Below are 27,959 nucleotides of genomic sequence, written 5' to 3' on the forward strand. Positions count from 1 at the left end.
GCATGATTTCTTTCATATCACTGGCCCAAGCAAAGGAAATACATGGTCCCAGTGTAGATCTCTTATTCAGCAGTTTTGCAGCAATACAATGAAGCATGTCTAACTTCCTAATCATCCCCCATCACACTCCTTGCTAACATCCCAAGACCACCTATGTTCATGAAAGAAGTCAAACTCTTTTGTTAATTCTTGTTGCATTAAGAGCCACATTTCTTGTGTAAAATTCTTTTCATTTTGATCTACTTCCTAACTAAGTTTGTTTCCTTAAAACTTAGTATCTATCACTTCCCATTCCTATTCCCCTCCAATACTAACTACTAACTCTATCTACACTTAATTCCCTATGTTTCCCTTTCCCTATTACTATAACACCATGGTGTATAAAACCCCAACAATATGTATATTCCCTCCCCCTTGGCATTATAGCCATATGTCCAAATATTGGACAATCATGCAAAATTCAAGTCTGGTTCAAGATGCTTTGTGCAAAATCAGGGATTAAACTAACCCCATGTTGGTTTAATAACCTAAGCCCTACCCATTTTTCCCTTTACAACCCTTTGAAATCATTTACCCACTTTACTTACAAAAAGGCCTTGTAAAAACCCACTATTACCCCTAACCCGCGCTATTTGCAATAAACACTAAAAAACCCATTTTTCCGCCTATCCAAAGTTTCGAGTTAAAAAGCGCATTTTGCATAAAACATTTAAAAACCCACAAATCCGCCAAAGTTTAAAAAGTCCCGCCTGGGCTCGCATTTCAAAAAATACAATAAAATATTCCCCGCCCCGCTGCCGTATCGTCCTTCCATTTTATCGACCCGTCGACCGTCGGATCTGGGCTTTCCCATCCGACGGCCCATATCAATATCGGGCGGCCCCCGATGACCGGACGTTACCTCCCGAAAAGTGTCAGAGGGTGACGTCAGGCCAGTGCCACGCGTCGCTCCCAAATCGTATCGGGAGGCCGCCTGCCAATACCGCCACCGTACCATAAGCGGTCCGATGGAACCGCTTACCGCCCTTCGTATACCGCCTGCCCACGTCACCGCTACGTCACGCCCACGTCATGCCAACTCAGCGTCGCGTCAGCGCCTGACCCGCCATCGCTCCGACCTATCCGCCACCTCACCAGTCCCCGTGGACCACTCATAGGCCGCCATGTCACCCTTCAGTACCCGACCCCACCTGATGACATCATGCTGATGTCATCCAAAAAAAGCGCCAATAACCCAAAAAATCCATATTTTCGTCAAAATTCGCGTTTTTTGTCACTTTTGCCAAAAGAACTGTTTCTGCTCTCTGCATGCATATTACGACCATTTCGCCGCCAACCTGCAGAAATCGACCTAAAGACCGTGGGCGCTTCCAACTCACTTGCATTTGTCACCATTGCCAGCATTCACCAGGTATTTCTTCGAAATTTCCCCTCCGCACCTGGTTTCATGCATAATTCACCAAAGCTAGCTTAAAAAGAGTGAAAAACAGAGTAATTACCAGCAAATCCCCGGTGGCCAGCATTTATCTTCAGTTGCTGGGTCGAAATTCACCTACATAAATCTAAATTGAGCCAAGTTCCCATAAATTTACAGTCAGTTCGCGCATTCGTGAACTTAAACCTTTGCTGCACTAATTCACCGGGAAAATAGCTTTGCTAGTCCCAACACTTGCTCATTCAACTCTCTTGGGAGCATTTCAATTGTTCTCACCACAATTTACCCTGTTTTCCCCTGCAATTTGCCTTACTTTTGCAAAAATACCCCTCTGTGTTGCTCTGCCCAGTAAAACAAGTTCTAGTACAAATCAGAGTACTAGTTAACCATGGAAACACCAGTAGCACTGAATATTCCACCCTTGAATGCCCCACACAGAGAGTTAGAGTGGAAGGCCCTGGGTGATAAAGATTACCAGATGACAGAATCATTCTCAATGAATACCAAGTTTAACATTCATGTACTTAATGAGCTGAAGGCCAAGCACCTCAGTGGAGCTGATATTCTAGGGATTTGGGACTCCAATTTGCCCATTTTCAATCTTCCTCAAGTCAATGTCCTCCCAGACTTGATCCATCGATGCTGTTCCAGCTATGACCCATGTCAAAGAGCTGTTCTCAGTCCCTCAGGTTCAGTTTTGTTCCAAATCACTCCTGAGGACATAAATGAGATGCTACACTTTCATACTGCAAAGCCTCTAACTCCTCTCTCCATGATGGACTTGCTAAACAAAGGGGGCAAGCTGTCCAGTGCCCAGATCATCAAGATTAATCAGCTGTTCATTCAACCAAGCTCTGAAGCTGTGAGAACCCCTCCTATAGGCAATCAATATCTCAATGAGTTGGGAAAAATGCTTGTGGATCTGATCAGTTATGTCCTGGGTTACAGGTCATGTGAGGATGTTGATGAAACCATTCTGGCCATGCTGTCCATATTCTCCCCTGGAATGCCTCCTGCTGTACACTATGATTATGCTGCATACATTGCCAATAAGATTCATGAACAATTGATGAATCTAGAAAGGGAAAAGGTGTTTAGATACACTTCATATATCTATCACCTCTTCTTATTTTATCAACCTGATGGCTTCCCTATTCCTCTCAAGAAGTTTGATGCCCAGGGAAACCCAAGGTCTGTGGTATTTTGGACCTCAGTCTTTCACCATACATCTTTTTCACCATACAACTACTGTGAGTTCATAGACCTCTTCATCCATCCAGCTATGACATTGTTATTGGGCACCCCTCCTCCAAGATTGACAGATGAGATGCAAAGGATACTCCAGCTCTCAAAGGCCTACAGCATTGGGGATTGGTACTTCTACCAAAACCATACAGTAATCAGAATATATGGCTGTGAATTAAACCCATATAGACTGCCAAGATATGTCCCTATGAGACTCTTTGCCTTAGAGTATTTCAGGCAGTTTGGAAATGCAGACCAAGTCCATTTCCACAACAAAAACAAGAAGGTGCAACTAAAAATCAGGAACCAGCTAGGCCCATTTCTTTACAACAAAAGGGAGGAGGGATGGAAGGAAGCAGATAGGATCCTGGAGGGCCTCCGATTACAAACCAGTTTCCTCTGGTCACCCTATGACCCTAATCATTTCATTAGTCTTAGAAGGGTCAAATATAAAATGGCCACCTATGATCACATCAGATTGCCTCATATTGAGAAATATGCCAATTTGTTAAGTTGGAAAGAGGGCACTCTAGAAGAGGCAAGTACTAGAGAGGAAATACTACAAAGAGAGGCAAAGAATCTTGAGAAAGAAGCTTTTCCATCGAAACTTGTGGGTAGGTTTCCTCTTTGTATCAAAGGCAACTTGGAGCAGCTGCCTCATCCTCTACAGCCCACCAACAAGCAGCTAAAACTGTTCATCAGGTATCAAGCAAGGGTAAAGAAAAGGAGATGGAGCAGGAACAACCACCTCCTACAGCAGAACAACAAAAAGAGCAGCCAAAGCAGCAAGAACAAACAGCTGAGGTCCCAAAATCCAAAGAGCAGCAGGCTCAAGAAACTGTGCCTCCTAGGCAAGAAACGACAGTGGAGGCCTCGGTGCTCCAAACTCCACAGAATGAGGAAAAAAGCAGGAAGAGGGATAGAGAGCAAGAAACTCCCCTCACCACATCCACAAATCAAGGGGAGAAAAGGCAGAGACTAAATCCCCTTTCTGAAGAAGAGATGCCTATTGGGCAATCCTTGGGCATGGGCCCACCAAGCATGGAGGCATCTGCCAGTTCCTTTCAGCAGGAACAAGAAAGAACCCTTGGAGGAGAGGTCAGCTCCTCAAGTCAGCAAAGGAGAGCTGAATCAGGCATTAAGCAACAATTCATTGACATCAAGAAGAGAAATGAGCCAGTCAGGCTCCAGCTCTATAATCACTTGCTTAAGATGGCCCCTACAAACCAGCAGAGGCTTATGTCAGCTTATGACATAACAGAGGGGAAAATGACCATGAGTCATTTCATGCCTACCATGCTGCAGCCACAGTCAGCTGCAGACTATATAAGGACCAACCTTGAGGTTCTTGCAAAAGACATCCACCCTATGGACCAGATAGAGCTTCACAAGCAAACGGGTGAGATGGTTTATTCAACCCTTGCAGACAAGACCTTCCTGGCGCATAAGTTGGAAAATAGCCTGCACAATACAACTGCCCAACTTGAGTTGGAGAAGGCATCCTCTCAGGCCAAAGACAACAGGATCAGGTCTTTGGAGGATATTATCATAGAGCTTGGGCATGACCCAAAGGATCCCAAAGCTATACAAGCGCTGCTAAAGGAAAGAGATGCAGATATTGCAGCTTTAAGAAAGATGGTGAAGCTCCCAGCAACCCTTCACCCTCAAACAGAAGAGGTTGCCCAGCAAAGAAAGGACCAGGATGTAGCAGCCATGCTGCTAACACTGCACAAGCAACTGGTACAGACAGAGGGAAAATTGGTAGAGACAGAGGCTGCATTACAGGCAGCCCTACAGCAGAAAGAAGGAGGCCAAACATCTCAGCCCCCTCAACAAGTAATCAACCTTGAGGAACCCCCTCAAATTGTCACTCCTCCCACAGGGCAGATAGTTGAGACAACTCCATCAACATCAGCACCAGCACCAACATCAGAGCAGGCTCCAAGTCTTGATATGCAGAAGTTGATGAATGAGATTCAAGTCCTAGAAGCCCAGATGGTAGAGCTGAATCAAGCCAAGGAGAAATTAGCTACCCTTAATGAAAAATATGACAAATCTGAGCAAAGTGTAGCTAAAAAAGGAAGAGAAGTGAAGGCTCTCAAGGAGAAGATAAAAGAGCTGGAGAAAGAACTCACCCTTGACAAAGTGGTGGCTGAGATCAAGAAAGTTCTATGGGCCAATATTGGCCAATCAATAACCGATCAATGGCAGTACATAGAGACTATTCATGAGCACATGGAGCTCATAGGCAGGGCACACAAAGAAAGCCAAAGAGCAAGGGCATCTCTAGGCACTATGCCTGAGATAGCCAATAGAATGATCAATGTTCTCAATAACCGAACAGGTCCTCAGCTAGCAACAATAGGAATCCCCAATAGAACTGAAACCATCCTGCTGATAAAGAGGGTCCTCACATTGAGAAATCTGGTGCAGACCTTGGATAGAAGGTGCCAGGAGATGCAAACAGAAGTAAATAAGTTCACAGATAAATTCACAGCATTACACAGCAGAGGCCTTCCCAGCTTACTAAACAACACAGGAAGGCTACTATCACATGAGAACTATGCAAAAAGGGTAAACACATTTGCCACCAATCAGATCACTGCAGGATCAAGTACTCCAGAGGAAGCAGGGCCTGCATCTGGGCAGAGCCTCTATGAGAAAATAGAAAATTTGTTCTTTATTATGAATGAAATCAGGCATCTGTTTGAAGTGCCTCCTACTTACTTCAAATACACTGAGGCAGATGAGACATTAGGCACAATTTTGAGGCATCAATTGCCTACACAGGAGTGGTGGACCAGCATGATACAGTTATTACTGTAAACAAGAGGCTTTCATCAAGTTTTTTCATCAAAATATAAGTCATCATGTTCAGAAAATTTGATGCATTCAGTATGACTGGAGAAGAATGGATTGAGCCAACTCAGCAAACTAATTCGGCCACTAAAGCAACATTGACAGCTACAGATGACAGGGCCGAGAAAGCTACAGCACGACAGAGCCATAAAGACATATCATTCAGCATTAATGCAGAAACGCTCAACCGACTCAGTGGCCTCCAAAGGTCAAAAAGACTTCTGACAGAACTAAAGAGTATTTATTTTGTATTTAGAGCAGCAATAACTTCCTTATCTGCTATTCTGAAAGTTGGTGAACGTATTTATTAATCAAATGACTCAGCGGTTCAGATATTTTTGTAAAACCGATTGTATATATTCCCCCTCGCATAAGCTTGCAGGGGTTGTTGATTTTCTCTTCAAGACATCCTATGTTGTAAATGTTCAGAGTTTTAATACAAAGAGCTGATGGAATTTCGAAAGTTCTGTGTTGTTTGATGCGTTGTGGTGTGTTTGCTGAATGCTACAGGATTCCTGCATATTTCATGGCACAATAAGTTTCTTTAACCTCTTTGTTATGTATTTCATTCTTTCATAATCCATTCATGTTCTATGTTTCACAGTTTAATAGCAAAGAAAAAGAATAGCTTCAGGATTTATTCATTGAATACCCTGAACTCAATCTATGCTGTTATGAATGTTTTCCTCAGTTATAGTTATGATAGTGTAATTCTTAATTGCTACACCTTCAGACTATAATTTTCACAGTGATTATTGTTCAGGAATTCAAGCCTGCTCCTGGGCAATATATCTCATTCTCACACCACCAGCTTAGTGGAAAACTCTTAATTGCCTTCCACTGGTTAATCATATGTCATCATCACAATTTCAAGTTTGTTTCATGGAATATCTAAATGGCCCTGCAGTTTAAACAATCCCACTCAACATTTCAAACAACCTACAACCACAGACTCCATTGCCCAATGGACTAAACTATCTGAAGATCTCATCTTAGGTACTGAAAGACATCACTCAAACAAAATTTCAAACCAAACCCTCACCACATAACTAGCCTAAGATCCTCAAGAACAAAGTTAAAAAATTAAAAGAGAGAGCCCTCTCTGATTACAGGTTGGCTAGAGCCTGCAATCCAAAGCTTGGTTAGTGGTTACCCCGGCCGTATTCCCTTAGGAGTCAAAGGGAACAACCTGGGTGTTAACAGCTACGACACATTATTCCTAGTTGACACATGTTATAACACCCCCCATTACCATGCATTGTGCCTGGTACTGAACATTGGTTATCGAATCCACAACAAATTCCCGTAGTGATCATGTGCGGTGTGAGACCTCTAACATGAAATACATATGGAAAAAGTCGAGTTGACCCTAGACTTAACCAATTTACAATTTACATACATGACCTCGACCGACATTCTAAACCTTATCAGTCAAGCGACACTTCACATTCATTTAGAAAAATTTATTATGCACAATGCAACAAGTCTATACTAGACCAAAGCGTCACCATAAACCATTATTCCATAGCACATTAACAACATAAACATTTAGATTATTCAACATAGTTATAACACATTACAACGTGGTAAATTATTGACATAAGATGAATAAAACCATGGTTTAATATGAAACATTTTCGCAAATGTAAGATTCATACAAATCATTCACACAACTATACATAAAAAAGACTGCAACAACTTCTCCAAACAATAGTTTATGTTCACAAAAAGTTATATCAGTTCCCCAAATAACAGTCCATATTTATATTAGTGAAAAAGGAAAAACATCAAAGTTATATAAGTTAAATTAATAAGCCCAATGACCATCCAAGATAACATCAGACAACATAAAGCTGGACCATAACCATCCATAACAAAATGATATAATCAAAGACTAATCCCATTACAATAAGGCTATGAAGCAGTAACAAACTCGACTACAACTCACGAATTACATAAAAAATACACTAGATCAAAAATTGACTCTAGACTCAGCCTGCAAACACTTCTGACCAACCCCTACTTTGTCCTTGCGAAACCATCTTATAACTATCTTGAAGCCTCTCAAATCCTCTTTTTTTTTTTTTTTTTTTCAGCCCATTTAGCCCAACTGTCCTGGAAGTCGTTGAGATATTTCCCTTGATTCCTCCTAAGTTGTCCCATGTATGGCAATGACTATCCAAAATATCCCCTACCTTTCTCGTCTCCACTCTGCCGCATGTTTTCCTCCTCCAGAGTATCTCCAACCGTCTGCTAACCATGATCTCCATGATCGACTACTTTCCCTGTAAGATCATAACTGCCAATATTCCCTATACATGTCCTTCTCCCATGAACACTTCAGTCTATATATTGCATGAAATCTATCTATGTTGCGTGCCATCTCCTGCACTAGACATGTGTTGTGCTTCGCTTCTTGCACCATTTGTATGCTGCACTCTACCTTGTCCTTTTTGTGCTCCCCATTCCTACTGCGCGGTCCCACTATGAAAAAAAATTTCAAAAATATTAATGGGCTCCAACAATAGCATATGGAGATATTATTCAATTAGATATCACTCAGTAACACTCTCTAATATGGAACATCACCTAGCAAAATTGACATATTGTTTAAGTACATTATTTTTTGGAGTTAGGGAAGGTAGGTCTATACTATTTGATGATGATGATTCGCAAAAACTTACCAAGTTGAACTCAAAAGATAATTTGAATTATGTAAGTCACTCCATGATATAATAAGACAAATTCTTCATTTAGCAATATTATAATACTCCTAACTCTAGATCACTTTGGCGTTAAAGGATGTTAGAGGAAAAATGGACCCTTTCCCAATCACACTCGGATTGGGATAGTTTTTGGAAAAGATCATTCCCACATTAGAATCAAAGTTTGTAGTATACTAAATAAGCTAATATGGGGATACATCCCTTGAGGTGAGTTCTCCATCAAATAGGCCTATTGAATTGTTGTAGGGGATCAATTCATTCCATCTCAAGGTATATGGAAACAAAATTTATGGCCAAAAATATTTACCCTTCTCTAGTTTCTAGCCAAGATAAAAATACTAACATGGGATAATTTACTTTAGAAAGGCTTCGAGGGGCCTTCCTTCTACTCCCTTTATTTAGGGGCCAGAGAATCGAGGAAAATATTTTCAAACAATGCACATTTATATCAACATTAGGGGACCAAGGTGTTATTATGTTCAGACAACTTGATAGAGATACGTAAAGTATTCATTAGATCTTAGCAAATTGGCATTCCCCAGTATTTACAAACACCATTGTAAATCAAGCTTGGCAATTGTTTCTAGGTTTTCTTATGCGAGTGACCTAAAATAAACATAACAGTTGAATATTCTAATCAAATAAGTAGGAGGTTATTCAATTATGGCATAAATTATGCTCTCATCTCTAGGAAACAATTCTTTCAAACCCATGGTCACCTCAATACTTGCAATGATTTGATGAAAATATTTGGATTCTAAAATATTTATATATTGAGGCTAATATGACTGCATATTCCTCTCCTAGGTTGGATCTAAGGCACTCAATTATGGGCGAGTGGCCTCCTCTTCTAATTGGCTTCAACAAACTTAATTTTGATGGGGCCTCCAAAGTAAATTCTAGCTTGACAGGTTATGGGGGATCCTTCCGTGATGACCAAGGATGTTTGCTTCACATTTACATTTATTTAATTGGTACAAATATTAACAATGTGGTAGAAATTAATGTCGTAGAGGAAGGTCTTTGAATAGTTATTAAGGAAGTTTATTCTAAACTTATTGTGGGAGGAGACTAGTAGGTTTTCATTCGCCTTTTGAGGAAAATGTAGCATGGTGAAGATGTCCAAAAACTAGCACAGAGATGGTAGTTGGTAAAAGGGTTGGGAAACATTCACTCCCTAGTCTTAATCCTTATAGTCATCATCCCTTCCCATGTGTAGTGATCAACCAACAAAGTGGAAAAAATATTAACCAATACAAGACTACATTGTGCTTTGGATAGCTTGGATCTTCCCTAAGATTTTTTACCTGCTCCCTCCCTGAAGAATGACCATGAACTCTTACCAGTGCAAGGATCACATCTCCCCAAATCCTCTAAGAGATGGTAGTTGAACTTGCATCCTTCAAACTTTGATCCGAATACTAACTCTCATCTCGAGGTTCTAGCTAATGGAGAGAGGCATATCGATATGCATGTGGGGGTAGCAAAAATGGGAAGGAAAGTATGCACCACTTGGGGTGCCAATTGTTATATAATGTTGAGTTGATTATGGGGTCTACAAAATTTGGAGATCCTTTCCCACTTATGAAGAATATGATGGTAATGATTTTTTTCCACCTTCTTGGAACTCATTACAATGCAATTGTCATCACCATAGTGGATATTTGAATTTTGGTGTTGTGGTATACTTTTGGGCTCCTACACATTTATCTCCACTTGCTTCTGGTCTAAAATTCAATTTCTGGTGGAGTTTTAGTGGTGAGGTTATGATGAGTGGTAGTATATTTGGGTTGTTGTTATTTTATCATGCAACAAGGTTAGCCTTTACGATGTGGCTGATGGGGTTAGGGTGGGATATCTTGCTCTCATATCCAAGATGAGGCTTGTGTGGGGGGTAGCAAGCAATGGGAGTGGATCCCCTCACATAGTCGAGCTAAAGATTGTTTGGGGTATAGGAGGAGGTATGTCTGGAAAAGAGGTTTCTGCATGATTGGAACATGAATGAAGAACTTGGCAATTGGATTCAAATACTAGTAGCTCCAAAGTTAGGGATGCTAATAATCCTATGGAATTATACTAGCATATGAAGACTCTTATTGGAAAGGCTTTGCTAGAATGTAGTAGGGATAAATAAGAGTTACTATTTCAAACATATTAAATCTTGTTACAATTGCAAGAAATCAAAAAATGGATGGGTATTTCAAAATATTTTAATGTTTCTCATACTAGCAATTCAAAAGGGTTGTCTAACGACCTTGTAACTCCATTAGTTAGTGGTGATAATTAAATGAATGCAATGCTTTTTTATTGTTTTTTGGTTGTGTAGAGCCTTTAGGCACACAATATTGTTGGACTTAAGACTATTACTTATGTGGACGTAACTTCAATTTTTAATGGTGGATGTCTATCTCTTTTTCTTATGAACTTGGAAATTATTAAATCGGTTCACAGTCTTTGTTTTGGTGGCTAGTTTGGTTTCCCTATTGGAAAACCAACCACGACACTGATGTTACCCTTCCTTTTTTCTCAACAGAATGATTACTAGCTTACAAAAAACATATTAATTATTATAATACTTACTATAAATGTTCATATGTTATATAATAAAAGGAAAAATATATAAAGATTCCATGTGTGAACGCATCTCCTCTTGATGCTAAACTATCTCCATGCCATGTGAGATCATTGCCTTCTGATGGATCCATTTATAGCATATTTTCTCTAATGGATTTGAAGATGGTGCTTCACATGTTAAAGAAACTTGCACCATATGCTATGAATATGTTTTATTTAGTGTTTCTATTGGTTTCTATTTTCATAGATATAGTCCAAATTTTACATACATAGATCAATTGTTCCAAATCAATCTACGTAGGCCCTCTTATTGCTAACTCCCTTGGCTAGGGTTTTGCTGCACTTGGACATTGAAAGAACCATCAATGGGTGTGAGAATTCATCGATCCAATTTAGAGAAGAGAGATATGATTGGTGGAGGATTAACATATCCAACTAGAGAAGTAATTAATCTTAAGATATCAGTAGCAGAAATGGCATTGAAATTGTTGCAGTATTCAAGTGGCATTTATAGAGAGACTTTGTGTATCAGATTCTTTTTCACACAAGGAGATTGTTCTTGAGGACAAAGGAAAAATGAAGCTTTGTATTGAAAGTTTATGTTATTTTTATGGTTTCTACAATCAAGGGTTCATGGAAGAGGACATGGTTGATTGTTCTAATGATCCACTAGAGAAACAAATAATATGGATTGTCCTCATGGACATCCATGGGACCTTAGAATCCTCGCCCCCCATTGATGTTATGACAAGACTTGACCTTGTGGGAAAAGACAACATACAACCTTATAGAGGTTTGACGCAGGGCTAACCCAATCATCAGGCTAATCTAGACATCCATAATCATAAAATGGTGGCAATCATCCCTTCACCTAAACCTTGATTTCAAGGCTCGTAGAGGAGGGTAGTGGTGATAAATTCAATGAGATATGTTAGCCTTTGGAAATTTGGCCCATGACATAAATCAAGTGGGACTATTAACCTTGTAATAGTTGATTTCTCCCCATGTTGGAAGCGTGGTTAATGCATCTCCTTAAACTTGATGTAGAGCACTAGAAATTCCAATGTTGTTGAAGGTTTATTAAACAGTTTCCATAACCAAGGGTTTATTAGATTAAATCTAATTGGTGATATGATTAGTTATATCTATGCCTATGACATCAATAACTTTTCACATGGATACTTGGGACCGAGAGGACCCTCGTAAGTGCAATAAATGTATAAGGAAAAAAATGGAGGCCATTAACATCTTGCTCAATGATGTAGTGAAACTTAATTAAATGGATTTTGAGAATTTACCACTCATAGGTAGGCCCTCAAGTATATGCTTGTGAGAAACACTAATTAAATCCTAGATAGAAGAAACCTTTGGTACCTTTCTTGGCTATATCTTGTGAAACATGGTCTTGGTGAAAGGTTGGCTAGTTAGGCTTTCTTAACATAGGAGGATATGAAAAATGTAACTACCCCTCCCACATTTACCCACTTTCACCAGCCTACCAAGGTAAATATGAGACAAAGAGCTACCATGAAATTACCTGACCTCCTAGGTCCCATTAAGGAAGTGGGTTGACTATTGATGACAAACTGACCTTTCACAACATCCTACAAGGGCTGTAGGACACTCAAGGGCTGAGAAATGATCCCAGGATGCCAAACCCTGAGTTGGACCCCTTCTTCTCTATCCTAGGTCCTCAACGACATGCAACAAAAGGCCTCCATGTGGTTGGAAGCCTCTAATCACATGCACAAGCCTACATCTATGTGGTTGCAACCCAAACTTTCTAGTTAGGAGCATGCGGTCCCAGATTCTGAGCCTAAATTCGAGTTCAACCTCCAGACCACTACCCATAACTCCCTCCAACTTCTCAAATGCATAAATGACATCACAACAAAGCTAAAAATTTAAATTTGAGTTAGAGACTTGACCTAATCAGGCCTAACATGACAATCATTTCGTCAAGCATATTGAGAACATGAAATCTACAAGTCATGAATGCATATATGAACATAAGGGTCTGATACTTATCTGAAAAATAATCAAGAAGGTCTAATACCCTCTCATAATAGCTGCAATAACATTTATTAGCTAATGCATTCATTAACCAATAATCAATTAATCAAACATGTTGAGAGTGATAACTAGAACCTGTCATGAAACCATGCTTATAACCAAAATATAACCATAATAAAAACCATGATAGGACAACCATCAAAGCCACATAATAAAAAGTACAAATATTCATGAAATACAAGAGGAAAAGAGCTCTTATTACATATGAAAAAGACAACCAAGTCAGGGACTTCCACATACCACCCGACCATAGATTGAGTTGAACCAAATCTTTCTTTCAACCAATCACCCCCGTGCCATATTCCAAGCATGAATGTGGGACTAAAAACAAAAAAAGCTAAGGCTTCCCTGAGATTACACCACCCCAAGCCTCAAGATTTACCGCAATCCCGCCAAATCCAGTTAAGGGATCACTAGGCCCAAAACAAGAACATAAACCATCAAGTTTTACCACAACCTCACCAAAACTGATCAAAGGATTCCTAGGCCCAAAACAAGCTTAGATGCCTCAGATTTTCTTCACCAATACCTTGAGGAATTTTCCTCTCTCCACCCTTAGGCTTTACCGCAATCCCGCCAAAACTGGTCAAGGGATTACTAGGCCCTTGGTAATTCTCCCAAGACCACATCACCTGGTTCCAAAACCGTCTGGCAATCCAAAGCTCAACCAAATGAAATAACCCCATAACACCATGGCTATCTGGAAATGGAAAGGCAAGGATGAAAGCAATGTCACACCTGAAAAAACCCATGCCCATGACAACAAAAGAACTAAATACATACATGCATGTACCATGTAGTCACCAACCAGTTAGGAAATGACACATTCAACCTGTTACCTGCAAGTACTCATGCTGAAGCTTCTTGATCCCGCTTTTTCCTTGCTTGTCCCTTTCCTTTTATTTCTTGTGCTTCCCCTCTCCAATGCTAAATTGTTCCAAGAATTATCTAAGTGTGCAATGGTATGAGAGAATAGAGAGAATAGAGGGAGAGCTAAAAAATTCAATTGAAAAAAAAGTACCCAACCAAAAGCTGTGAACTGATCGTGAGAAGCCTTTTTATCATTGAGGCCTCTATATTCTTCAATTTATTCTAAGTTTCCTTTAATTTCATTCTCATGCAATTTTGTGACCTTTCATCTCCCTTTTCCTCTAATTTCCTTTATTTTCATAAATAAAATGCCAATTAATGCCTCTCGCCTTTTCAAAGCCTTTTCTAATGCCTTTTCCAATTCTCCTTAGCCATAATAAACCATATGAACACCCACTAGGATGTTTTTTCCCAACATTCATCTTGGAATACATGTCCCATGACCTTGGTCTTATTTTTCCTTTAAGTTATATTACGTGAACTTTTGACTCGAGGTTGTCATAGAAAAAAATATTTAAACCCATTGGAAATGGGGCTCATAGACATTATATCTCAAAAGGTGGCACTTGAAATTCAATACTTTCTAGGACCATCTTGACTTTACTCTAGTTTGGGTTTGTATTCCTAGAGTTCTACTTATCAAGTCTAAATATGTCTTTGGGGAAATAAAAAATTCAGTGGGACTCTTTTATGGAGCACATAATTCCTTCTAGGATATATGTTACAAAAGGATGGCTATAATTTTTCCACACCATTAGCCTTTCCAAGGGTTTGGCAGATTTAATTATCATTTAGAAACGTCGAACAATTTTCTATTACACCCTTGATTATGAAGGGACTTCCTTCAAATGTGGGAGATTCCATTAATATGGACATTTGGTAAAAAATTGTGATCTTGAGCTCACTAAGAAGGTATAGGTTTGTAATATTCCCCCACCTCGACAAAACCTAGCTCCTACTTATCATGTAGAAACTTAAATAGATCACCTTGAGCCTATTCCTCAAGAAGACAAGCTAGTTCTAATCATATATACAAATGAGTCATAATAGAAGTAGTAAGACCCTTAATATTTGCTCATCAACGACAATGTATGAAAGTTTCTAGTAACTTGTTTTTACCTTCATGCTATCTTAATGCTTCTACTAGTGAAGTGATTATTAGGAGGTAAAAATTAGGTCTAGGACCCAATTTGGAAAACAATCAAAGGTAATTTCTCTCTAATTTATTTGGGCTCTTAAAATCCCATAACTCATCCCTTATCCCCTTAGAAGTCCTAATAGAGACTTTCTCTATGGATTCCAAGAGTAGCACCCCCCAACCATCTATATGAGGGACATTATCGCTAAAATACCACTTTGTAGCATCCCAAGCTCACTAACTTGACCACACTACTACTTTACACCAACTATATTATGAACAATTTGTTTAAAATTTCCTCATCTCAGTACATGATCCCTTTGATACCATTTCCATAACACACCCTAGCTACCCAACCCCATTCCAAATCTGCCACTAAGGTACCTCTAGTACCATAATTATGCAAGTCATGTAGGACTAGTGCATTTGACCATGAATGACCATAATCACAAAATAAATATGTAGAAGACATATAATTTATAACTACATAATTAAATATATAGTCAACACATCATGAGCACATAAATAATAATAAGAACACTTTCATTTTATGAATGTCACCAATTAGCTACATGCCTCAAATGTTTCACCTAGCCTTAAGCCACATGCTCCAATACCCTCAGCAGTGGGTCACCCCAAACCTAGGGCTATAAATCCACTAGGAAAAAAGGCTACCTAAAGCTAGTTTTGCTCCATAATTAACACAAAAAAAATCTAGGCCTAGATGCCAAAATCCATTAAATTTCCAACCTACGATCTCTCATGTGCCATTAGCTTACACAATCTAAGGTAGTTCACCCCCTTATTCACCTCTACAATTCCTTTGTGCCATTACCCTTCTAGGGCTCCAACACAGGCTAACTATGAAGTCATAGAGCCGTGTGGCTCTAAGAGTTCCAGCTAGACACAAGAATCCCCAGGCACCCTTTGGGAATCACGTTGGGTAACCTATCCCCATATTTCTTCCTCTAGGGTTCCAATATAATCTAATGCAATCCAATGATAAGTGCATATCCATATCCACCCTAAGATCCATAAGTTAAACTCAATAGAAAAGGGTCATTGTTAGGGTCCGACCCTAACCCATTTATTAATGTAATAAGCCTAAGAGCCTCGTAAGAGTCATGGTTAGTTAGTTTAATAAACAAAACCCATAAGCATTATAAGTGGTTGACCTACATTATAAAAAAGGGACCACAATTAGTTATAATGGGCCATAGATAATAAATAAAGTGGTAAACCCACATTATGCAAGGGATGATGAGTAGTTGAGGTTTTGGGTCTTAATAAACTATATATTTTCAAATATAGTAAGGGAAGTCTTACCTTCTGTTGTGTAATTGAGCTCTACTCTATTGGAGGCTGCCCCCTCAAAGACACAAGTGAAAAATATTGTTGTAAATCTTAATAAAATATCTCCATCGTTATCATCTCATTGTGTTATTTTTTGTGGTATCTCTGGCATATTTCACAATTATGATTTTTAGTAGGTCAAGCATACTACAAGTGGTATGTTATCACTTAAAGAAAGCCTTGGCTATGGAAAAAGTGTTGAAAAGTGTGCAACAAGAAATGCTTGTTGAGAATGCAACAAGATGATGGAGCTTAGTGAAAAGAGTCGCCTTCACTAAGTGGGTCCGTAGGCAAATTATGGCGCAAGTTCTATTTTTGGATCCCACCATGGATGATCACAGCAGGAGTGACCACAGCAAGGATGATCACAACAGAAGTGACCACAGCAGGAGTGATCACAACAAGAGTGATCACAGCAGGAGTGATCAAAGTCCATTTTTAGACTGGCTGTCAAAAATAGAAAAGTCAAATATTATTGTCTCATAATAATATTTGGACTATAAACTTGATCTTATTCTCTTGGAGCACTTCAGTTTGAGCTACAGATGTGGCACATGCATCTGTCAGAGGGAAGTACGCTTTCTTTGTGGGTCAGTTGAGTTGTTGCATGCATGACTTCAGTTAGAACTCAATCAGTTGAGTTTGGTGGAGTTGATTGTAGAGTTGATGGAGTTGTGTTTAGTTTGACTTGGTTAAACTAGTTGTAATTAGTCTAACTGCAAATAGACTAATGATGAGTTGTTAAACTAATTATTAACTCATAATGCAACTATAAAATACATCAGTTAACTCAGTTGCATGTCAATGCATGTTCAGTTCAGCATGGACAGGTGTTAGAGGATCAGATTGCTATCAGTTGTGACTATAGTTGTGCATGATGATTTGCACAATCAAAGGGATTGAGTATGCCAATGAATTGGCCAATACCAAGTATTATAGCCTCTGCTCACGTATTTCCCAGCGTGAGTGATTCTTTGGAGGTTAAATACGAGTTTGGTAAACCATTCTCATTCATTCTTGAGCAGGTATTGAGCTGTGGAGGCAGGCAAGCAGCGGGGGAGATTTGGAGATCAGATCTGAGCTGTATTTTGTGTAGCATGTGGAGATAGTACTGAGTACTTGTGAGGAGTATTGTACTATGTATTGTTACATGATTCAATCACTATAATATACATATAGTTGGGGTTTTTAGCGAGATGCTTTGCCCCGGAAAATACTGTGTTGATAAGTGTGATTGATGCTTCTATGTACGCCTGTGAATGTTTCTGCTTCTGTAAATTGATGATCAACGTAGAGGAGGTTATGTATTATGCATGCTCCACTTATAAGTGTATAATCAGGATAATCTCTGTGAATATGTGTCATATTATTCAAAATTTCTACATGGTATCAAAGCTGCTTGATTTGTATAAGAGGTTTTTACAGGATATCAAGCGAGGATTGATCATTGGATCTATTATTCAGAAAGTGTTTACATTTTATTTCTTCACGCAGAGTCTGTAATCGGGCCAGGTAGCCTCTGGATTCATCCTTCTTTTGGAAGGTGAGATATTCGGTGAATTCCCAGACAGTCAATCTCTGTACAAGAAATACTTTGTTCTCACGAATTCTAGATCGGAAGCGGTTGAGTTTTCAACTGGTGGAATTCGAATTTATTCCAAAGCAAGAGCGAAACTCAAAAAAATTAAGTGTGAGAATGGAGACAGTATGCCCCAGTATCTCATGAAGTTCACCCAATGCCGGGATGAGCTGGGAGTGTGGGGGTGACTGTTGGATGAGGATATGGTGAGTCTAGCACTCCTTAGCCTTCCTAAGAGTTGGCATAGCTACCAGGACTCGGTGAATGGAAGGGAGAAATTACCAGGATGGGAGAGAGTTTGGTCAGATCTTGTGCAAGAGGAGATTAGACGGTGCACCAGAGACAGTTCTTCATCTATGTATGATGAGGAGAACTGTGCCTTAGCGAGTAAGGCAAAGAAGGGGAAGGGGAAGGTTTCTCTTTCCGAATCCAGTTCTTCCAATGATGGGAAGAAGGTTGACAAGGCGAAGGTGAGATGCTTTCGTTGTCATGAGTTGGGTCATTATGCTACTAATTGCCCAAAGAAGAAGTCCAAGAAGGGATCCGGGGAAGGATCTGAAGGTGAGGCACTTGCTTCATAGTTTGAGTTGGAGTTCACACTTTTCGCATGCATGGTTTCATCCATGGTGGGAAGTGGTTGGTTTCTTGACAGTGGAGCTTCTTTCCACATGACCAGTGACAAAATTTTGTTCAGTACTTTGGAGGAGAAAGATCTCCAGATACTCATAGGGATGGATAATGATGAGAAATATAGTGTCTCAGGTGTAGGAACGATTATTTTTCAGAGGGAGCATGGAGCTCGCCTTACCTTGACCGATGTCAAGTATGTACCAGGACTGAAGAGAAACTTGGTGTCGATCGCGATGCTGGAAGACAGAGGCTATGATGTAGTCTTCAGTAAGGGAAAGGTTTTCCTTAGACACATCATCACTAGACAGGTGAAGCAGATTGGTTCACGGGTCAAGAACCTGTATGCTCTTGAGGTTCAAGATGCATGCAAAGCCTTGAGCAGCGAGGCAATTGATGGAGACTTGGTGGTTGAGAGGGAGCGTATATTACCTCTCAACATGCAGAGCCAGAAGAAGTCTCAGACGATTGTGGAGGAGCCACGATTGGTGCAGTAGCTTCAGGAGGTTGTGGAGGAGCCACAATAGGGGAAGCTGAGAGGAGATCGAGTAGAGACATCTACTCATCCAGAGACCTCCAGTAGGGGGAAACTTTGAGCCAGGTGGGCTGAGGGATCACATGCAGCCATACCTCCAGGTAGGAGGTGGGGTGATGTGGATTGATCATCCCAAGGAGGAGGGGCAATATCCTTGAGGTACCCAACCTCTTGGATGAGACCTTGCTACAGGAGCCCCAATGTGTAGTAGCAGGAACTGATTTATTGGGTAGAGACAAATATGGATGGAGTGGCAGAGAGAGCGACAGTGCAAGGAATCCCAGGACAGCGCATAGCTAGCAGGCTGCAGCAATGTGAGAGGCACAAGTGTTTTGCACAGTGCTAGGTGGCATAGAGAGGTGTGCAATGGTGCAAGATGCATGGAGATGTTGCAGTAGCGCAGACGTCAGAGAGGGAGCACTTGTTAGCAACAGGTAGAGCTTCAGCATTAGAGGGTGTTTCTAGCCCAACAGGGAGGTCAGTTGGGAGGTGCAGTGCGGATGCAATGCTGGGAGATAGAACTAGCAACAGCACAGATGTAGTCAGAGATCAAAGTGACAGAGGCTAGAGCAGTCAGATACTGAAGAGCACAGAGATGCAGATTTTTCAGTCGACAGAGGCAATAGCAGTCAGAGACTTTGATGACAGAGCAAGTGGACCAACTAGATGTGTTGCATGGAGAACATTCCAGAGTTACAGGATCAGGTTTGAGAGGAAGCCTTTCTTGTTGAGAGGGAGTGTTGAAAAGTGTGCAACAAGAAATGCTTGTTGAGAATGAAACAAGAAGATGGAGCTTAGTGAAAAGATTCGCCTTCACTAAGTGGGCCCGCAGGCAAATTATGGCGCAAGTTCTATTTTTGGATCCCAGCAGGGATGATCACAGTAGGAGTGACCACAGCAGGGATGATCACAGTAGGAGTGACCACAGCAGGAGTGATCACAACAGGAGTGATCAAAGTCTATTTTTAGATTGGCTGTCAAAAATAGAAAAGTCAAATATTATTGTCTCATAATAATATTTGGACTATAAACTTGATCTTATTCTCTTGGAGAACTTCAGTTTGAGCTAAAGATGTGGCACATGCAGCTGTCAGAAGGAAGTACACTTTTTTTGTGGGTCAGTTGAGTTGTTGCATGCATGACTTCAGTTAGAACTCAATCAGTTGAGTTTGGTGGAGTTGATTGTAGAGTTGATGGAGTTGTGTTCAATTTGACTTGGTTAAACTAGTTGTAATTAGTCTAACTACAAATAGACTAATGACAAGTTGTTAAACTAATTATTAACTCATAATGCAACTATAGAATACATCAGTTAACTTAGTTTCATGTCAATGCATGTTCAGTTCAGCATGGACAGGTGTTAGAGGATCATATTGCTATCAGTTGTGACTATAGTTGTGCATGATGATTTGCACAATCAAAGGGATTGAGTATGCCAATGAATTGGCCAATACCAAGTATTATAGCCTCTGCTCAGGTCTTTCCCAGCGTGAGTGATTCTTTGGAGGTTAAATACGAGTTTGGTAAAACATTCTCATTCATTCTTGAGCAGGTATTGAGCTATGGAGGCAGGCAAGCAGCGGGGGAGATTTGGAGATCAGATCTGAGCTGTATTTTGTGTAGCATGTGGAGATAGTACTGAGTACTTGTGAGGAGTATTGTACTATGTATTGTTACATGATTCAATCACTATAATATACATATAGTTGGGGTTTTTAGCGAGATGCTTTCCCCGGGAAAATACTGTGTTGATAAGTGTGATTGATGCTTCTATGTACGCCTGTGAATGTTTCTGCTTCTGTAAATTGATGATCAACGTAGAGGAGGTTATGTATTATGCATGTTACACTTATAAGTTTATAATCAGGATAATCTCTGTGAATATGTGTCATATTATTCAAAATTTCTACAAAAATCTCTAAGGTAGCCTCTAACCACTTTGGGATTGAAGCTGGTCCCTCAATCAAGAGGGGGATCTCTCCTCAAACTCAACTACCCTAGGTCAAAATAGTAGCAAGTTTGTTAAACACTTTATGGAAAAATTAATGTAAAATTTGCTAGTGTGGTTGGAATATGGAGAAAAATAAACAGCATTGGGTGATGGAGCCTATTTTGGCTTAATGTAAGATCACACTAAAGAAATCAACAAAGGCAAGGTAGCTGAGAAATTTCGAATCATTAATTTGTTATAATGAAACAATGAATATGAGAGGAACAACCCCCCTGAGAAGGAGCATCAATGTAACACCCCCTCCTCCCACATCTACCCAAGCAACTGTCCAGCTGGGGTAAACATGTGACGAGAGACACCGCACCTCCTTGGTGACCTTAAAGAAATGGAATTGATAGAACACAACAACCAAATCTCCCACATCAACAACAACACCCTCATGAGGCAAGTCAATCACTCATACATCCTATCCCTGGGTCCCACTGATGTGTTATTCCTCTTAAGCTCTGGTCATTCTCATGCTATAGGCATGCCAACATTTGGAGACCTCCAGTCGCTCTCACAAGCCTATGTTCCAACGTCCTGAGACTTTTCACAACAGACCTGTGCCAACGTATGTGAAATTCAAGGCACTTTTCTAGCCTAGAATTCTGACCACTGCCCAGAACATGTTATAACTTCCATAATCCATCAAAGACATGATGACAAGGCTAATAACCCAGAAAAAACCTTAGGACTAAGCCTGACCATCCCCAACTAGGACTGACATTCTGTCAAACATTTGGGATCGATACAACCTACAGGTCTAGGATACAAGACAGAGCATGAATGACCGAAAACACTTATGAAACATGACAAGAAGGATCACCACCTTCTCCACTGAAATGCTATAACATAAATTAGGTCTTGCATCCATCATCTTAACATTCACAAGTAAATACATGAAATAACCATGACATGAACCAATCAATTAACCATGCTTATAACCGACATAAAACCATGTAAATATCAGAGATATGACAACCCTTAAATCCACATATAAACAAGTGCAAAAGTAAGAGAATTTAGTTTTCATTAATCATAGGCAAATATGACCAGGTTCAAGACTTCCACGTACCACCCGACCATAGACAAGGCTGAACCAAATCTTTCTTTCAGCCAGTCACACCCGTGCCATATTCCAAGCATGAATGTGGGATCTCATAAAACAACCAATCCAAAAACAACTAAGGGAATCCATAAGTTAAACCACATCCACCCTCATCAAACCATGATCACACCAAAACTGGTGCTCTAATCACAATCGAATTGAACTTGGAATTCCATCTGGAATGTATCACTATCCTTGAGGAATTTTCCGTCTCCTTGCCTCTTAGGCTTTACCTCAATCCAACCCTGGAACACTATGCCCTAAACTGAGACTAGTCTCTCAGGCTTTATAGAAATCCAAACCCAGATCACTAGGCCCTAAATTGAGACTCCTCCCTTGGGATTTACCTTGTATCCTGCCAAAAAGGGTTAAGGTATTCTTAAGCCCCTTCGCCATCTCCACCCCAGATTCCAAAATCCATTTGATAAACCAAAGCTCAAAATTGAAATAAACATCCCAACACCATGGCACCAAAATAAAGGAAATGCTAGGCTAAAAACCACTGTCATAACTCGACAAAACCATGCCACCACCAACAAGAGAACCATACCCAACATGAAAATACATGCATGTCCAAACCAGCTAGGAAATCACACATGCAAAATGTTACCTACACGTCTTCCCGCTAAAGTTACCTGATTATTCTCTTCTTCCTTGGTCATTTCTTTCCTTCCTTACTTTCTTTTCCTTTCCTTGCTCTAAAACTTGAGAAAAACTTGAGCCAAGAGCTTACAATGACCAAGAGATTCATATTGACCAAGAGCTTGACCAAGAGAAGCCCTTTTTATCATTGAGACCTCTAATTTCTTCATTTTCCATTATTTTCCTTCATTTTCCTCCTCACATGCAACCTGTGACCTTTCACCTTACTTTTATCCTAATTTTCTTTATTTTCATAAATAAATGTGCCAAAATGCCTTTTTCCTTTTAATGCCTTTACCTTTGCCAATTTCCTTAGCCATAATAAACCGAAATGAACATCCACAACACGATGTCCCACCCAACATTTAGCTTGGAATACATGTCCCTTACCCATGGTCTTATTTTTCCTTTATTAACTTTTATTACATGAACTTTTCACCAGGGATATTACAGAACCCTCCCCCTTGGGGAGCACTGTCCTCGATGTTAAACCACACCAAGAATTCAACGAAAATGGTGAAAAAAAAATATACTACCCATGGAGATTTATAAATTAGCTCGTTGCAGTATTTACAATGAAAGACCTGCTCGAAAGTAAAAAATCATGATAACATACAACATACTAGAGCTTTATAACACAACTCATTACAATATTTACAATAACCACATATACACTTATGCACATTTGATAAACTAGCAAATAAAGGGATACAATGCCTATATCAAACAACAAGGGAATCTATAGGATCAAACATCCACCCTCAAAGTAATATCAGGATTTACCTCCTTCCCAGGAAGTCCAGAATCCAATGCCACAGTCAAATCTGCGTCCAATGTCTAGCGCTACAATCCTGCGCCACTTGTCCTCTCAGTGAAAAATTACCAACTCATTGTTCTAGGGCGCACTCCCAATGTCCATTTGATTCCATATGGAAATGCTAATGACAAAAACCAATATACCACCACCTTCCCTTCTCTGCTACATGACTCCTTGGGAAATCCGGTCACCCCCTTTCGTACAGTCACTCACCTTCCAAGTTCCCTGACATCCCCTATCCCGGACGATCCATCCCTTGTAAAGGATTCCTCGATCAGAGGATGTAAAAACCAAGGCATATACCTACCTCAACCATCATACCAGCCATAACATGCTGATGGGAATGAACAGACACTATTGGGTACTAGTGTCCCACAATGGACCTGCTTCTGAAGCGTTTTACTAGCATACTACTGCATGTTCCAATTTATCCACTGTTCCTGCTAATTCTTGTAGTCAATTTCAGCCACTCAACCTGGCATGTTCATGCATTCATGTTCCAAGAACATAATATCCATTAGATTCAAAATAAATGAATTAACTTCAAATCATACCTCATTGGTAGCTCGTTAATAAGGTACACTTGCAATCATGTTTACTTCTTGTCACAAGTCAAACTAGCATGTTTGACCAAATCATCATGTATAAACATATCACATCAGGTTAGCTCAAAACACCACCATCATAGATCAAAATCATAAATCACATGAAGTCATCATAAACCAGAATAATATATCACGTGTAATCAGTATAGACCAGAATCATAAATCATATGCATAATAAACTGAAATAAAATGCTAATACTTATCCTTTAATCGATCCTTATCTTCTACCTGTGTCTTTTTCTTTTACACATTTTGGATGGGTTGCCACACCTGAAAAACAACCAGTGCTTTCGCCTCAACCATGTGCACATACACATAGTGTGCATCACACGCATATGATTTACACTACATAAAACACCATGCAATATATGCTTCTACACTTGACACACAACACATACACCTACACCCAATGTACAACACAACACAATAAATGTGCCTACATCTGACGTTTAACACAATACATACATCTATACCCAATGTACAACACCACAAAATACATATACGTACATAGAGTACAACACAACGGGTACTCCTGTCACGATACCATGACTACACAATGAACGTACATAGTACTGCATGCACGCAACACAACATGTATGACACACACACAATACCACATGTAAACCAATACCATATGTATAACACGTACACAATACCACCTGTATAAGGTACCACTTGCACAACGTGTGCACAACATAACGTGTACATGGCACCACCTGCACAATGTGTAGACAATGTCACATGTACACTGCACCACCTGTATAATGTGTACACAATACCACATGTACACAGTACCACATGCATGACATGTACACGACACCACATGTACACAACATCACATGCATGATATGTACACAACACCACATGCACACAAAACCACATGTACGACATGTACACGACACCACATGCTCACAACACCACTTGTACAATCATGCACACAACACCATATGTACATAGCACCATATGTGCATGTTGTATATGGAGTGTTATGTACATATGGTATTGTGTGCATGTGATGTTGACCTCATATATTTGTCATGACTACTCTTCCCACTTGATTCCTCATAAACCAAGAACCTCTTCACGCCATTCGCCTGCATAAGCAATCATTCCTCCATAAGAATGATCCCTGACAACCCTATCGGACAGTGACATAAATACGTAGATACATAGATACATATACATAAACATTAACACAAAACAATCATGATCCTGTCGGATAACGACATACATACACACATACATATGTATAAACATCAACATAAAATAATAATGATCTATTGAGTCAACGACACACATACATACATATAAACATCAACATAATCATGATCACAACATAATTACCAGATAACATAAGGTCAAGGTTAAGAGAACTTCCTTATTCGTACATAGCATGCACAACATTGAGAACCACAATTCCCAACTTATCCAAGGCATATGACACCTCAGATTCATTTCCTTTACCTTTTCTGGTTACCTTTCTCATGTGTGTACTGCCACTGTCCATTTATTACAATGGACCCAACTAGCCCAACCGACTGTCACAGTATTTACCGTCCACTGCACTAGCTCATGCACTGAGCTTCATCCGTGTCTTACATTACCTGTTGGGAACCATTCAGCTCTCTTTGATCTTCACTAAATTTCCACTTTCCCAAGCCAATTCCCAAGACTCAAAACAAAAAAAGTAAGGACAAGAAACAAATAAGAAGAAAATCATGAAAACTGATAACAATACGACATCACAAACAAAGTGGCATGATCATGCAATAGATGTGTTAGCGCTCGAATTTGCCTCAGGCTGAGGAAGGCGAAACTCAAGGCAACATCAAACCACTTAGCCTCGTAGCTAGCCCTACGGGGACAAGAGAGGGCTCTCTCCGGGTCTATCTCGGCAAAATGTTTTCAAAAGGGCTGAGATGACCAATAAAGAACACCGATTTTAGACTAGTAAACTGATAGGGAAAGTTTGATTTTAAATTTTTAGGGTTTTGTTGGAAAACTGAGCACGACAATTTTGGGTGCGCGGATGAGACACAGTTTTTGCAGAGGTCTTTTTGGGGCAAGGTAGGAGATTGTCTTGATGCCTTTGAAATAAGTGAATGGATAGATATGACCGATGAGGAGCTAAGGAGAGCAAGAAACGATTGAGAGTTCTCCTTAAACAGATGAAAACATATATATTAAGCAAACTTAAAGGCAGAGCATAGAAACCATGAATTCTACCTTAACACTTCATTTACTTAATTTGCAGAAGAGAAGAGTAGGAAAATGATACACATAACAAACTTACAAGTACATGAGAGAAACACACCATCAACAAAAATCACCACAGGAATCCCAAATAGTGCTGCAAAACCCTGGTCCTTCCTTTGCCAAAATTGCAGAGATACAAAGAGTAATACAGTCTAAGCTTATCCCTCAAGAGTCCAACCATGAAAATGACTAAGAAAGTACATAATATAGGCAAGCTAACACATTTCCTTGCCTCTAGGGGTCGAGCTCATCATCCTAGGAGCTGTTTCAACCAATTCTAAACTGAGCACTACAATCTAGGCAGTCAAAACAACTTGCCTCTATAAGTTAGGAAACCAATTCATTCATTAATTTTTTGCTATTTTATGAATGAATATTCTAGAATAGGTAAAAAAGTGTCATGTCAACATGAAATTACATCAATTACATCAAGGAGGATGAAAAATCCCACCAAAAAGTCAAAACTGGTCAAATGCTGCGTTTTCCTGAGCTGAAGGTGAAAAATTGAGAAAATGTCCTGATGCGTAGCGCGCCATTTCTCAACGTGTAGTGCGCCTTTCAGCCCACTTTTGGGGCACTTTCCGGCATCCAAATGAGGCACAAGTGGGCTTTTTGGAAAGCTCTGGATGTCTACTCTCCATCCCAAGTGGAATTTCTCAATTTGGTGGCCATTTTCCCCTCCAAAAATGCAATCTCCCAAGACTGCTTCCTGTGTGTCCAAAAAGTGGCAGAAGGTCATTTTTTGCTTGTTTTTTGACCTTTTGGGGGCTCAAATCTCCATGAAATGTCTTGGCAGTGGCTGAGAAAGTGTAATTTGTCATGAAAAATCCAAAAATACTGAGTTTTTGTGAAATGGACCTCCCCAACTTAAGGGTAGCACATGGCGCGCTACGCGTTGAGGGCAAAAACCTGTTTTTAGCAAAAAAAATTCAAAATTGCTCCAAATTTTCTGAATTTTGAGCTAGGAGTGTATCATTGAGCACCATGCTCCTTCAAGGTGGCTTCAGCCAATATCTAGAGTCCTTCATCCACTTTTTGCCTTCTTGAAGCTCTCTTTACCTTTGCTTTCAAACTTCCGATTCTCGCTTTGTACACCAAGTTCCGGGACAAGTAATGATATTTCTGCCACTTCTATGAAGCCTCATGAGTGCATGTCCTTCCAAGGGTGAGTCACTTTGGGTTTCCACTTCATAATCGGATGAATGACCAGATGACATAACTGTTGTTGCACGACTGCCTTGGATGAATGCTGATATGTGAAACTGCTGTATACAACTGAATGTGAATTGCTCTTCTGATCTAAACAATGCTGTGACCAAGGGGAAAACAAATGTAACAAGGGAATATTAGGAAGGGGAGAATATCAGGGAAATGGGGAAAATGGAAATAAACAAGGAATTTATGAAAGGGAAAGGGCATAGGAAATTATGATATTGTAGGGTTTTGGGGTGAAGTAGGTTTTGGGATTAAGTAGGGTTTGGGATTTTGAGGAGGAAGATTATAAAATTTTATGGGAAATTTGAA

The sequence above is a fragment of the Pinus tabuliformis genome, chromosome 3_2 (genome assembly GCF_031772625.1).
Source record: "Pinus tabuliformis cultivar Carrire ecotype Pingquan chromosome 3_2, CPIR1, whole genome shotgun sequence".
NCBI classification, from domain to species: Eukaryota; Viridiplantae; Streptophyta; class Pinopsida; order Pinales; family Pinaceae; genus Pinus; species Pinus tabuliformis.